A 14,065-nucleotide genomic window follows, 5' to 3' on the forward strand; every position below is an offset into this window, starting at 1 on the left:
CGATCTCACTATCCCGTTCTCAGCACACACACACACACACACACAGCCACAGCCACTTCTTCATTCATTCTTGTATTCACTCACACATTGCTCTCACTCTCCCGATCTCACACACACACACAGCCACGTCTTCATTCATTCCTGTATTCACTCACACATCGCTCTCACTCTCCTGATCTCTCTCATACACACAGACTCTTTTGCTTTCATGCACGCATTCACTCACACATGCAGACAGATGCACACACACTCATACAGGCATTCACTTACCTGCAATCAGCTGCTAAGTTTCGCGGCTCCCCTGTAAGGAAGCTGCGGCTCCTCAAGGCTCGATGGTGCACAGTTTGGGAACCCGTGGATTAAAGTTTTTATTTTATTGAAATTGTTGCATATTAAGTTATTAGCCTTCCTCAGTTGTCATTTACAGTGATGTAAGAAAGTCATTAAAATCAGAGACAGTGGTAGCACTGACATAAGCATAACTATATATCTAGTACACTCTACAGATACTGCATTTATAAGGTTCACATTAATAATGTTCCTAATAAATGGAGAATTTTTAATGCGAGCCAGGAAGGGTATAACAATATTGAGTAACAACCTACTTTCACTTATAAGAGAAAAAGACACATTAATTAAAGAGATGTTTGAATTTGCATCAAAGCAAGATAAGAAAAATATTAGTTCCAGAATGAGGACATCTAAGTATCATTCTTGTAACATTTGCAAGTCTGTCAGTGACATGCCTAATACTTCTGTGCAAACACAGATCTAACATACAAATATCCTGGGTATTTTACATGTGCATCTGAATCTGTAGTTTATATAGCGTTTTTATACCACTTATGATCCATTTTATATAGGAGAATGTCAAGGAAATTTATAACTCATATGTACACTTGTGGTATTCAACATAATAGTGCAGTAAATGATCTTTATAGCCATACTATGAGCTGTGGACATTTTAATACATTCTTTTTTATCATCCTCAACCATGTTGCTGAAGACATCAGGGAATGTTACAGAGAAGGTAATTTGGATTATGGTGACAGATTATAAACACACACACACACACACACACACACACACACACACACACACACACACACACACACACACACACACACACACACACACACACAGAAACAACACTGTTAGAATTATAGAAATGAAAAGATAGTATCAGCTCTTATTTGGGATTCAAACCCAAAACATACTATGCACTGCTACTTGACCATCAAGAGCATCTGGAGAGATACGCATTGAGTCCTCCCTAGGAATATAGGAAATATAAATGGAAGCTCATTACTGAGGCAAACAAATCACCAGCTTTGAATTTCAGTGCTAATTTTAAAAGTTTTCTCAATAAAACACTTATTAAGAAAAATAAAATTTTCTGTGTTTGATGTGACAACACGATAAATGATGTTTCTGCTGAAAACAATGTCCATGATTAAAAACAAAACAAACAAAAAAAAGATATACAACATACAGTCCACATAGAAAACAGACTCTAGATATAACAAATACAAATGAAATAATAAATTGTTAAATGCTTTTAAAATGATTTGTTTACACTTATTAACAAACGTAAACAGAAATACTGAAGACAATGTGTTCCACTCCTTTAAGTGTATGCATCTGGGTGACAAGGTACTCAGCCTATTAAATAATATAATTAAATTTGCATACCTATCACTGCGTAAAGATTTCCACAATTTAAAACAAAAAAAAGCATGTAAGCAGTAGCCATTCTGATCCACCACCAGGCCATCAGAAAAAGCCAGCACCCAAAAATGTACATCCATGTGGGGGTGGGGGTTGGGTGGCAGAGAGGTATTAAGTGCCCGCTCTACTGCACAGATGAGTTTATCCCATACTACTCTTAATGTCTCACATCTCCAGAGCATATGCAAATAATATGCTGCCATAGCACCATATTTCTAGCATCTTCCATATCTTTGCCATAGCTTTAGCCTAAAAAAGATAGACATATATTGTCATAAATGCAGGCATTTAAAACAGATAAACCTGACTGAAGTAGAGGTGCAATGGTGCTTAATTATCTGAGCAAAATAAAATCAAAATTTCACAATGCAATAAGTCCTGCCACTTATTGCATAATATAGTAAAGGGGCAGGGTGTTGTTATCAATTGATATAATGACTTTAATCTTACCTTACTGCCTTGACTGGAATCAACTTCAGTGCTCCTATTACTCACCCTCTCAATCCATAATGCTACTGTGGACTTACAGTCATGCATACACGATAAACAGCTCCAGAGATGTACAAGTTCCCATCTCTTTATCTTCAAGTTACTTTCATCTTGGAATCCAAGAAGCTACATATGTGGCATATGTTTTCATTAGAGATATCCCTAACGAACAGCAAGCTCTTAAAGTTCATTGTTTAGCCTTTCTATGTTTTTTGGTTTGTTTTTGTTTGTTGACCATTGTTTTTATGTTATATGAAGTTTGTGTCACATGATTTTTCACTGATAGTAAAATACAACTGTGGACAGTGAAGTAATCAGACTGACAAATTTTTTGTGTGGAATTGTATGAGGGTCAAGAAAACTTACGTACAGAAAAGAGGATATTGTATCATTACCAGCTGGATTGTATCCATTTCTTCAACATGTTGGCTGTTTGAACATTGTGTTTTAGGTACATTCATTCTGATTCACTGAGTCTTGATGAAATTAGCAATGGACTCCATTGATCACAATCTTACATAATTTACTCCTTACACTTATAATTCCTTAGTTGCTCCCTGCAATGGTTGAGGAACTAAAGATTATTTCTCCTTATTTAAGTCAGATGAAAATGCATTGAGTACTTCTAATAACATAAAGTAGGTTTAAGATGAAATTATCACAATACAATATAGATGAGCTTTTGCTTAGTTGGACTGTTCCAATTAACAAATGTAAATAAATGAATAACCTTCAAGTCCAAGTATAGAAATATGTGTTCATACTCTCACATATCCTGGCAGGCAAATAACTAGAATCAGCCCTGGCTACCCCCATTGTCCTCCCATCACAGGCTGCAAACACCAGCACATAAAAGCTCTCCCACTTACTTTTCAGTCTCTAGAATGCTTACTTTCTACTAGTAATTCAACAAAGAAAATCCTCCATCAATCACCAGGAACCAATTCACTTAAGCAACATCACTTTAAAGACCAGAGGAAGACACAAAACCAAGCACCTAGTCCCTAAGCAGACCTCCTTACTACAGTCACCAAAATGATTTTGGCATGAGGTTATGTTTCTCATGAGCTGCATAACTTCCAGTAATACCACCAAAGACATTATTACATGACAACCTGGCCACCTCACATTATTGAATTCCTCAATGAAGTCATGAACCCAGCAGCACTCCCATCCAGTCACTCTCCACACCCTGCTTCTGCACCCTCTCCCCCGTGAGGACTCCTTTACTAAATGCATTTAAAATAAATAAATTAGTGCTCTTAAAACTTTGTTGCTGAGCTTAATAACAATAATTTCTAAAATTCTTGAAACCCATGCAGTGTTCCAAAGCAATAAGCCTTTATTCCTCACAGACAAGCAATTTTCAGTTACACAAAATCAGAAATATTTTAGCAATGTTAAAAATATCAGCTTTTATATATTAGAAGTAAGTGTGGAAAATATTTTTTTTTATTTTTTTTTCTCAACACTCACGGTGGTGAGGATGGAACTAGACAGATTCCTGTGCTTCTTCATTTTTTAACTAAATAAATTGCACCTCTTTTGATTATCCCATCAGCTCTGATAATCTCTGCTCATGGCTCTTCTACTACTTATGAGAACACATAGCCTCTGCTTTACCCTTGCCTTACTTCATGCTCATCATCTGTAAATTATATACGTCTACTTTCAAATACACGAGTGTTTGGTTAGATCAGAACTTAAACGTATAGGCTCATGCAGAGAGCGAACAAAGTCACAAATCAACACAGTGCTTTTTTGGGCTCTGATGCTATAACATTTCCTGTTATGCCTGCTAGATCAGCCATAGGCAAAAGCATCCTATTTTTCAGCTGGAATACAGCCTAACAGTAATTGCAGCAGTAGAAGCTAATACAAGCACTATCACTCTTCAGTGCATCACTAACAGGGTCTATATTACATTGCTGAAATTGTATTCCGGCGAACACCTATTCACCGGCACCTAATCAGCAAAAATCGCTTCAGCAACTCACTGAATTTACTAAGAGCAAGGAAATACTTGACTGAAAAACAGCAGAGCAACATCAACGTCAATAGAATCCACCCAATGTGGGGTGCTTTGCCCCCTCACCCCCCCGATGTGAGGGGCTTTGCCCCTCACACCCCCTAACTATAAATACGAACTCTGAGATCACACTACAGTGGAGAAAAGGAGAAGGCTCTATTGTTTGCCAGCTACATCCTTGCCCTTAGTAAATTCAGTAAATTGCTGAAGCAATTTTCACTGATTAGGTGTCAGTGAATAGGTGCTTGCCAGAATACGATTTCAGCGATATAATATACAGTCCCCACTAGGACAATCTGCTGATTTCTAACTAAATTCCTTGAACATGAACTCCACTGCATCTCATTCAAAAAAAAGGTAGCTGGCTGTTCACTAAACTAAGGGCTGACCTCATAATCTGATCACTGCTATTTAAACTGTCAAGGAAAGAAAGATCTGTTTTCATTTCTTGATCTGTTTTTAAATTCATTTTAACAGTCTGCATTTGCTTTAGCCAAGTTCTTTAAGTTTACATTAGTAATTCCAATACATAGTTGCACTGCTTTTCACTTTTTAAGTAGTCTAACTGTTGGTATGAAACCCTAGTTTCATTCTTATGTGCCAAGCGAATGCCAGTTCCAGGACAGTCATCTCAGAGCTAAGGGTCTAATTGTTTTTCTCTCCCACCAACCCTGTTATAGTTGTGTTCTTAAACCCAGTGTGTTTGTTTTTTATTCTGCACCTTATGATAATAACAACATAATTCCCATCCTCTAACCTTTTGGCAATATATCATTCCGCAATGTCCCTCCCCTTAAACTACTCACTGCCCAAAAGTCATTTTATTTTATTTATTTTATTTGGCATTTATTTAGCAGGAAAGTACAAATGCGTATGAGCCCATTTTCAGTGGAGGCACGGGGAGAAAAGCTCTATAGTACAACTGATAAAATTACTTAATATTGATTGTCCTGATACTCCTTGCACTGATTTTAGCATTAAATAAGTTATTTGTTTTTTACTATAATTAGTTTACTGGTTCTTGCTGATGGCAGAAGAAGGTTTCCAGGCTGCTTGTTTTATCCTGATCTTTAAAAACTCAGTAGCAAGTACACCCAAACATTATCCTAAAACCAAACTCCAAACAGTTATAGTTACCTCTATCCCATAGTCATCCATATCATTATCATGGACCAGCACTTCCCCACAACATCTCTAGCTAGCCTGATCGAGATGGGTATCTTGAGATATTGCAAAAATTATCTCATGCTGTCTGAGAATTAACTTTTTACTCAGTGTTTGAGAAATGTACATTTATAATATCTTTGGAGGCAAAAATCTTACACACCGTAAACTCAAACACCAAAATCGTCAGCAGTACATCACACATCCCACCTCCTCAAGGTTTTTACAATGCTTATAATTTACCATACATTGAGGTTCTAAGCATTAACTTGCCTAAACCTAAAAGACATTCAAAACACAACATAGGCACAAAGCACACTCAGCACATTAAGCCTACTTTGTCACATAGCACAAGTCACAGATGCTGAGCCCGTAATGCAGTCACCATCCCAACCAAACATTGTTATAGGTGACTCCATTGTAAGCCATACAGATGTGACTCTTACCAGGCTGAGCAAGGAAAGAGTGACATTTGCTTGTCTGGTACTAGGATCCATTGGACCATGCATGCAATTAAGTGCTTGAACAGCAAGTACCAGTATGACTCTGTCATAGTTCATGGTACCAATGACTTGAGGTGTACCTCCCTAGACTATATGAAGAGATACATTATGGAGCTCTCAAACTAGATGTCCCAGGGAGGTATAAGCGTAACATGGAGCAGCATTCTACCCTCTCCAAGGATGATGCTTCGATATGAGCAAAAAATAATTAACTTCAATAATTGGCTTGGTTTTTGCTGTCTTTCAAAGGGGGTCCAATATTTGTCAGCCTGGGAGAAAATGATCGACAAACTATAATGATTCAGCAGGGATGGTCTGCATCTCTCCCCTCTCTGGTTTTGATTATTGGCAAAGACATTATGTTCCCCAGTGTCTTTTCTATGCAATGCCATCCTGATAACCCCTACTAACATAAGTAAAAAGCAAAGCAAAATATGAAGGTGTTAATGACCAATACTAGGAACCTAAACAAGAGACTCCACTCCTTACAAACCCTTTTCACACTGGAGGACATTGACATCTGTATAGTGACTTGAGACAAAGTTTAAAAGGGTAGAGAGCACTCCAACTGTGCAGGATTATAATGCTTTCCACACACTTCAACCAGCTGTACAGGAGGGGAAAAGGGGGGGTGTCTCAATCTACATCAAGAAGAGACTCAGATCAAGGCTAGTAAAGCAGCATGAGAGATATGGATCCACAAATGAATAAATGAAAGAAACTTTCTTAGTGATGCCCAGAGGACAACTCAGAGCCAGTAATAACATACAAAACTTTATTAAACAAAGTTAAGCACTTTTGTTCCTAAAATTCACAGAACTTCATCAGAACTAAAATATTAGGTTAAAACAAACATTTAAATAAGGAAGTGTCTAGTAAAGCAGTATGAAGCACTTGAGCTTTTTCATGACCAAATAACCATCATAAAGGTCCCATGTCATATATTATCTAGCTATAGAACTCCCTGTATGGCAAAAAAAAGCCACACCACCTATTTATAGGAACTAGAATCACTCAGCATTAAATCCAGTACCATTTTCCCAGGTGATCTAAACTATCGAACTATATAATTGGTCTGATAATAAAGCAAATACCACAGATCCTTTCCATCCAAGGTACCTTTACAAATTTCTTTAAGCCAAACTACCTACTCCTAAGTAATACACTGACATGCTTCAAATCCCTACCAAACACAGTAAGCTCCAGTGAATATGCAGAAATGTACACTACCACACTATAGAATCACCAGCAAAGAAAAAGGTGAAACTTTCACTCCTAACCACACCAACTCATATAAAAAGTCAGGTTGAACTGTGAAAAGGGCCAAAACAATTCCAAAAGAGAGGTAATCCAACAGTAATTCTTCACTAACAGCTAATTTATTAATAAATTAGCTGTTAGTGAAGAATTGCTGTTGGATTACCTCTCTTTTGGAACTGTTTTGGCCTTTTTCACAGTTCAACCTGTCTTTTACACTATACCATCATGCAAACAGCTGCATAGATGCAGCTGTACTGCATAGGAACAAGTGCAGGGCAAACCCCAGAAACAAACCTACATGTCACAACCATGATATGAATAAGCTTTATACTAAAAGGTAAAGAATTTTGACCAAAAGCAAGAAGACTAATTCCCAGAATTTTAGAGCCCTTGTCATTAAAATAAACAAATAACTCAGGAGCTTAATACAATCCAGCAAAGCCAAGTTTGAGGCTAAAATACCTGATGAAGACAAAGACAATCACGAGGCATTTCTTAGTTAGGTTTGTAATCTGAAAAGTATAATGAAGCAATGTGCTGAACTGATTGTGAATGATGTTGCCTACAATGAAACTAAAGATATTGTGAACCTACTGGCCTCTCTATTTCCCATCCTTCTGTGCCTCAAGACATATAGTGGCTTTCCTCCAATACCATAGAAGACAAAGCTCTAGTAGTGCTATCAAAACCTGAAAATACTGCATCGATGAGTCCTGATAATATCCATGGATACATCTAGAATAACATGAAGCATGGTTTAGCCACACCTCTAACAACACTGTTCAGTCTCAGCCTCCATACAGGTTGTCTACCAAGTGAATGGTGGACAGCTACAGCCATTTCCATGCATAAGGGAAAGCTTTCCACAGAGCTAGGCAATTAAAGACCCATAAGTCTGACCAGCCTCATATGCAAAGCCGTGGAAGGACTTATCATGGAATTAAGCAATCAGGACATGGAGTACCTGAAAACACTGGACAGGTCTCAAGTTTGATTTGTCAAGGGCAGGTCATGCTTACTCAACCTGGTGGAGTTTTTAGAAGAGGTGACCAAAGCAGTGGACACAGGCAAAATGGTACATGCCATATACCTCAACCTGGTGAAAACTTTTGATATAATTTCCCACTCAGACATAGTAGAAAAGCTAACTAAACTGGGAATAAATCCCTTTGTCACCTACTAGATGGTTCACAGATAGGATTCAGGAAATCAAAATAAGGGAAGTTACCACCGCAAAGAGACCAGTCTCCAGCAGAGTTCTCCAGGGTTCTGTGCTTGGACTTCTGATTGACATCTACTTTTCTGACATAAAAGCAAATACCACAGGGCTCTGGCTGACCAACATTGTGGATGACCTCAAGCTAGCACCAGTCATTGAATCCTCAAATGACTTTGACATTCTGCTAGAAGGTTTGTCTCAAATAAACAACTGGTGCCAAAAACATAGACTGAAACTAAATGCCAGATATTGCATTATTGTATCATTTAGGAAATCATCAGTCCCAGGGAACTAACACATTAACAATACTGCCATGAGAGATAACCAAGTTATTCATGATCTGTGGACAGTGGCCTAACATTTGACCAACACATGCCCATTGTTGTAAGAAAGTCCTTCTATACTGCACAGCTTATAAAAAGGTATTGTGTCTAGATCTAGCAGTGTCAGTATCCCCTTTTACCCAGTTCTTATTAGGCCAAACATTGAATATACTGCCCCCTTTGGCATTTATCTGTCCAGATGGAATGCCCACAGAGATGCATTACTAAAAGGATAAAAGGCCTAAACAACATGTCTTACATCATCCGACTCAAAGCCCTTTCACTATACTTGGTGTCATACAGACTGCTAAGAGTTGACCTGTATTTGGCATACAAGGCATCCTCCAACACATTACTGATGGATTTTCTCTACATCAAGCCAAATGGCATCAGAAATACTCGATCTAGTGATCTAAGTTTCTTCTGCAATATCAACAGAATAGTTTGGCGGGACAGGTATACTTACAGAGGATACCGCTGCTTTGAAACAGACTTCCTATCCACATAAAATAAAGGTTATCCCTGTCCATATTCAAGTGCAATATGGATCTGTGGATGGGAAACAGAAAATGTACCCCAGGGCTGCTCCCTGTACTATTAATGAACACAGGCAGCTCCTAAATGCTTTATCCCATGCATGTGTCCCCTCAGATTATCTATGGTATGATTCCAGTAATTCTCATTAGGAGTAATACATAACTATTGACCATGGGATGCATAAGGCCAATCTTTAACCAAGTGGGATAGGTTAATTTGAGCACAAAAAGGAAAACTGGCTAGGCTTAAAGTGGCTCTTAAAGGCAGCTAGCCTAGCATTTACTTATTTTATTCAACATTTGTTTCCCAGGAAAATCCGACTTGGAACAAGCCAATTTTCAGAGGAGGCCAGGAGAGAAATGTTCCAGGCACATGTCTTTGTAATGTGGGAGGAAACTGGAAACCAGAGCACTTGGAGGAAACTCACATGAATGCAAGGAAGACTTGCAGACTTCACACAGAAAACACCCCAGCCAAGAATTGAATGAGAGAACCTCTTGCTGTGAGGTGACAATGCAAACCACTGCATCATCTGATAAAACTTATGAGACTATAAACATAGGGGCACTGTAACTCACTGCTCCAGACTTATTTCTAATATCTTCTTTTTACAATATCAGAAGTCAATTATACTTAGGACCAGATCTTCAAATTCTAAAAACAAAACTTAACCAAACTGATCACAGTTTCTTTATTTCAGCCCTCATCCTCTGGCAAACTCTGCCTTTCTCTATACCTAAGTGAAATCTCCATATACACTAAATTCAAACCCCAATTTAATGTCTGTCTGTGTAAACAAAGCGAATGTAAATGTAACACCAATGGCCATATCACCTACCTTCAGCTAGTCCTTCAGTACCTCAGTACATACCTCTGAGCCTCTCAGCACAAGACTTCTGGACAAAAACAATAATAGTGGGGAGGCAAAGGCCCACAGTCAGGGACAAATTTTAAATATTGCTCTTATAAACTTAGGAAGTTGGTAGAATAATATGTTTTACATTATAAGGCATTCTCTGAAGGCTACAAAGCCTGAAACTGAAATTTCTGTCATTATTTATTGACAAAAATCCTAAAAGATTTGCGAGAAAACCACAGATTTTATGAATTTCAGATCAAAAATATTAGGCAAAACTTTAGACATTCTGTGAAACTTTGGAGAGTTGATAGGTGTGTGTCACTGCTCTTTTCTTCTCACTCTTTTATCTTTTCTTAATGACAACCAAAATTCTGCATATTGTTTACATGCAATTGCATATTAAGAATGAAAACTTTTTCCCTTCTTCTGATAAGGTTTGTTGCTTAAGCTGATGCCACAATTAATGAGTTGCAAAACTAAACTTAGTAGTTATGTACTCCAATTTATACTGATTCTGTGTTTCTTCTGTTTTTGTGTACGCTGCTTACATTTTTGCCTTTCCTACTTTGGCTGGTCCTGCAATTGGTCAGCTATGATTAGTACACTACCCTGAAAAACAAACATAAATAATAAATAAATGCATTGTGCCAATAGTCACCACAGTGCTTTTTAATTCAGTACATTCCTGTCTCTAATCAACAGATTCAGCTGTTATATGCCCTTGGCTCAAGAATTTTTGCTTGTTCTCCCAGCCTCACTGGCTTATGTTTGTCTACCAACTATTTATTTTTTGTTCCTTCAATGATTCCCTCTCGGTCTCTATTCTAGCCCTTTAATCCCATTCCACTGATATCTTTGATGTCGGTTTTTCTGTCTTCCTCTCCTGGGATCTGCTTCTATGTTTGCCCACTGATGTTCACCATTTACTGTCGATATTTAAGTGCTATTTCAAAATATTCTGCTGCCCTTTGGCATTTTTCACACTTACTAAACACTACACCATGTGCCTTTAAAATGCCTTTTTCTTTATGTAGTGTATAAATAGTGCCTAGGTACAGTTCTCACTGACCATGTTCATAAAAACTGACTTCATGAACTTCTTCTTGCCAATGCAGCCAGTTTTATGGGCTGGTAATTTAGATTGGAGACCACCTTATTTGTTGGTCAGACCCATTGGTTGTGTCATTTCTTCTGTATTGCAGACTCCCAAGTCACTGTTACTTGTCCTCTTTGGGACTACCTTTGTCCATCTGTTTGGAAATTAAGATAATACCTCTACAGAGGTAGTCATGGTAAGCCATCTGCCTTCTCAAAAGACAGATAAAAATATAAAGGGGGATATTCCAGGGTGACTCTGTCACCGTTGCTATTCTGCCTTGGGGTTCTGATGGAGAGATGAAAAGTCATAAAGCAAAGGAGAGTAGTAGTGCTGAAACTGAATTCATCCTCAAGTCTTGGTGAGTACCTTCGCAAGGTAGACCCTGTTTTTCACAAAATCTCACCAAAGCGATACTGATATATAGACTGTATTTTTATAGCATAAATCATGGACAGAAGTAAATCAAAAATAAAAAAAAGATAGCTGAATGCACAAGACCCAGGATAAAAAAGTGCCCAATCCTGATAGGGTACTGGTGCCAGGACTGGAAAAAATGACAGTGTAGAGTCCTCAAAATGCGGAAACATTCCTACAATGGGGCCATGCCAGGCTCAGGGGGGGGTTTGGCCCCCCTGTTGTAGAAGGAAGTAGCAGTCCACAAAAACAACAAAAATTGATTGGCCAAAGAAGAGCCATAAAGACAACAGAGTGGACTATTGAGGATAAGAAATAAATTATGTATTGTTACTATTATGTAAAAAGCCCAGAATTTCCAGACACAAGATATACAAAATGATTAAGAGAGAAATTAGAGAAAAGAAAAATACTTCCGCAGGAAAAACTGTCAGAAGCTTCAAATAAAAATTTGCATTCATTAATACAACAGATTTTTGAAAAACATTATATAGATCAAGAAATGTTGATCTGTTTGTAAAAAGAAGCTTCTGAGAAAGTGAGAAAATATAAACAACAAAACCTAGAGATATTTGAAAAATATAAAAAAGAAATATGGACAAGGGAAAAAAGAAATTTGATATGGTGCAATATTTATGCAATGGAGAAAGCCAAGTTAACTAATATAGAGAAGGCAGACTCAAAGATATTCAAAGAGAAATGCAGGAAAAGTAATCCTGATATGGAAAATTTCACAGTAAAAAGATTAATAGCACAAAGATGTAATGTAGAAAAGACAATTAATAAAGCATAAGTTAAAGAAATAGAAGTTGAAGTTACAGAGTGCCTGCGAACTAAAAGATTTAATGTAGAAGGTCTAAAACAGACTACATCACATCATGATGGAGTGAGTCCCTAGAATATGGAAAAGCAAGAACATCAGGAGACATGTGAAGAAGAAATATGTACAGGGGAAAGGAAAAGAGATTTAATATGGTGTGATATTTATGCAAAGGAGAAAGCAAAACTAACCAATACAAAAAGAGCAGCACCAGAGATATTTGAAGAAAAATATAGGGAAAGGAATCTGGATATGGAAAACTTTACAATACAAAAAATAAGAAGACTAAGAGGAAAAGTAGAAAAAGAGATTACTAATGGAGAAGTTAAAGAAATAGAAATTGAGGTTATGGAACAGCTGCAAAGAGAACGATTCAGTGTAGTAAATTGAATACAGAAAGCACCACAAGATACAGCAATGATATCCAAATTAAGGGGAAACCAGTGGAACAGGAAGCAATTGGTCAGCTGCCATATCAACATATTTTGGAGCCTTCTACAGAAAACCAGTATAAATATTCATTTGAAGCTAGACAGCAAGGAAAGGAACAGGAAACTGTGGAAACTGTGATGCAGTCAATGTTGAGGAGTGATAGGCCAGTGAGTTCCCATATGATAGAAAAACAGATGACACAGGATGAAATTGAAGAGAATGTGCCACAGGAAGATGCTATAGAACTTTCTACAGAATGCCCGCAGGAGTTGGAAAACAAGGGATGTGCCCTCAGTATGGAAGAAAATGAGTTAAGAGAAGAGTTGTTTGATTTAATAGACAAAGACAGATATATCTAGATCAATGAGAGAACTAGACTGCAGAAGGTTAAAAAAAAAAAACCAAAAGTCAGAAGTCTGATAAAATAAATGAAAAAAGTAATTAGCACTGTCCATAGAGATCCATGCAATATAAAAGAAGCAAACAGAATATATTACTGTGCTGCTAAATTAATAACTGATAAAGTTCTACCACAGGAACACAGGGTAGCGAGGGAAAAGAGGGGGGCGAAAGCAAATACCATCATGGAAATATCAAACAGAGAAAACTATAAAGCAGCTAAGACAAGAAGTGTCATTGTTAGAAGATTATAGATTAGGGAATAGATCAACAAAAATACTAAGAAAAATAGATGTGATAAAAGCAATTTGCAGTATTAGAACAGATGAGTATATATTATGCACTATTGGAGATAACAGACCAAAAATTTCAAAACATGAGGAAATACTTAGAAGATACAAAGATAAATATATGGGAAAAGCACAAAATAAGCAATTTATTGATGACCCAAAAAAGTTTTATAGAGAATTAGGAAATAAGGTAAAAGGAATTGAAAGACTGCCAAAAAAAGAGGGAGTAGATACATTTTGGAGAAGTATCTATGAAGATCCCATGGAACATAAAGACGCTAAATGGATAGAAGAATTAAAAGAAAGAATAAGAAGTTTAAAGGTACAGGATATGAAATGGGATGAAATAACAACCAGAGAGATTAAAACAAAGTTGAGAAAAGCCTCTAACTGAAAAGTCCCAGGCCCAGATGCAGTACCTAACTTTTGGCTTAAAGTATTAACTTCTTTGCATGAGGATTTAGCCATGAGTAACAACTATTTATATGAGCACCATGAAC

Source organism: Protopterus annectens, chromosome 10.part0, assembly GCF_019279795.1.
Source record: "Protopterus annectens isolate FY-2018-M chromosome 10.part0, PAN1.0, whole genome shotgun sequence".
Classification (NCBI taxonomy): domain Eukaryota; kingdom Metazoa; phylum Chordata; order Ceratodontiformes; family Protopteridae; genus Protopterus; species Protopterus annectens.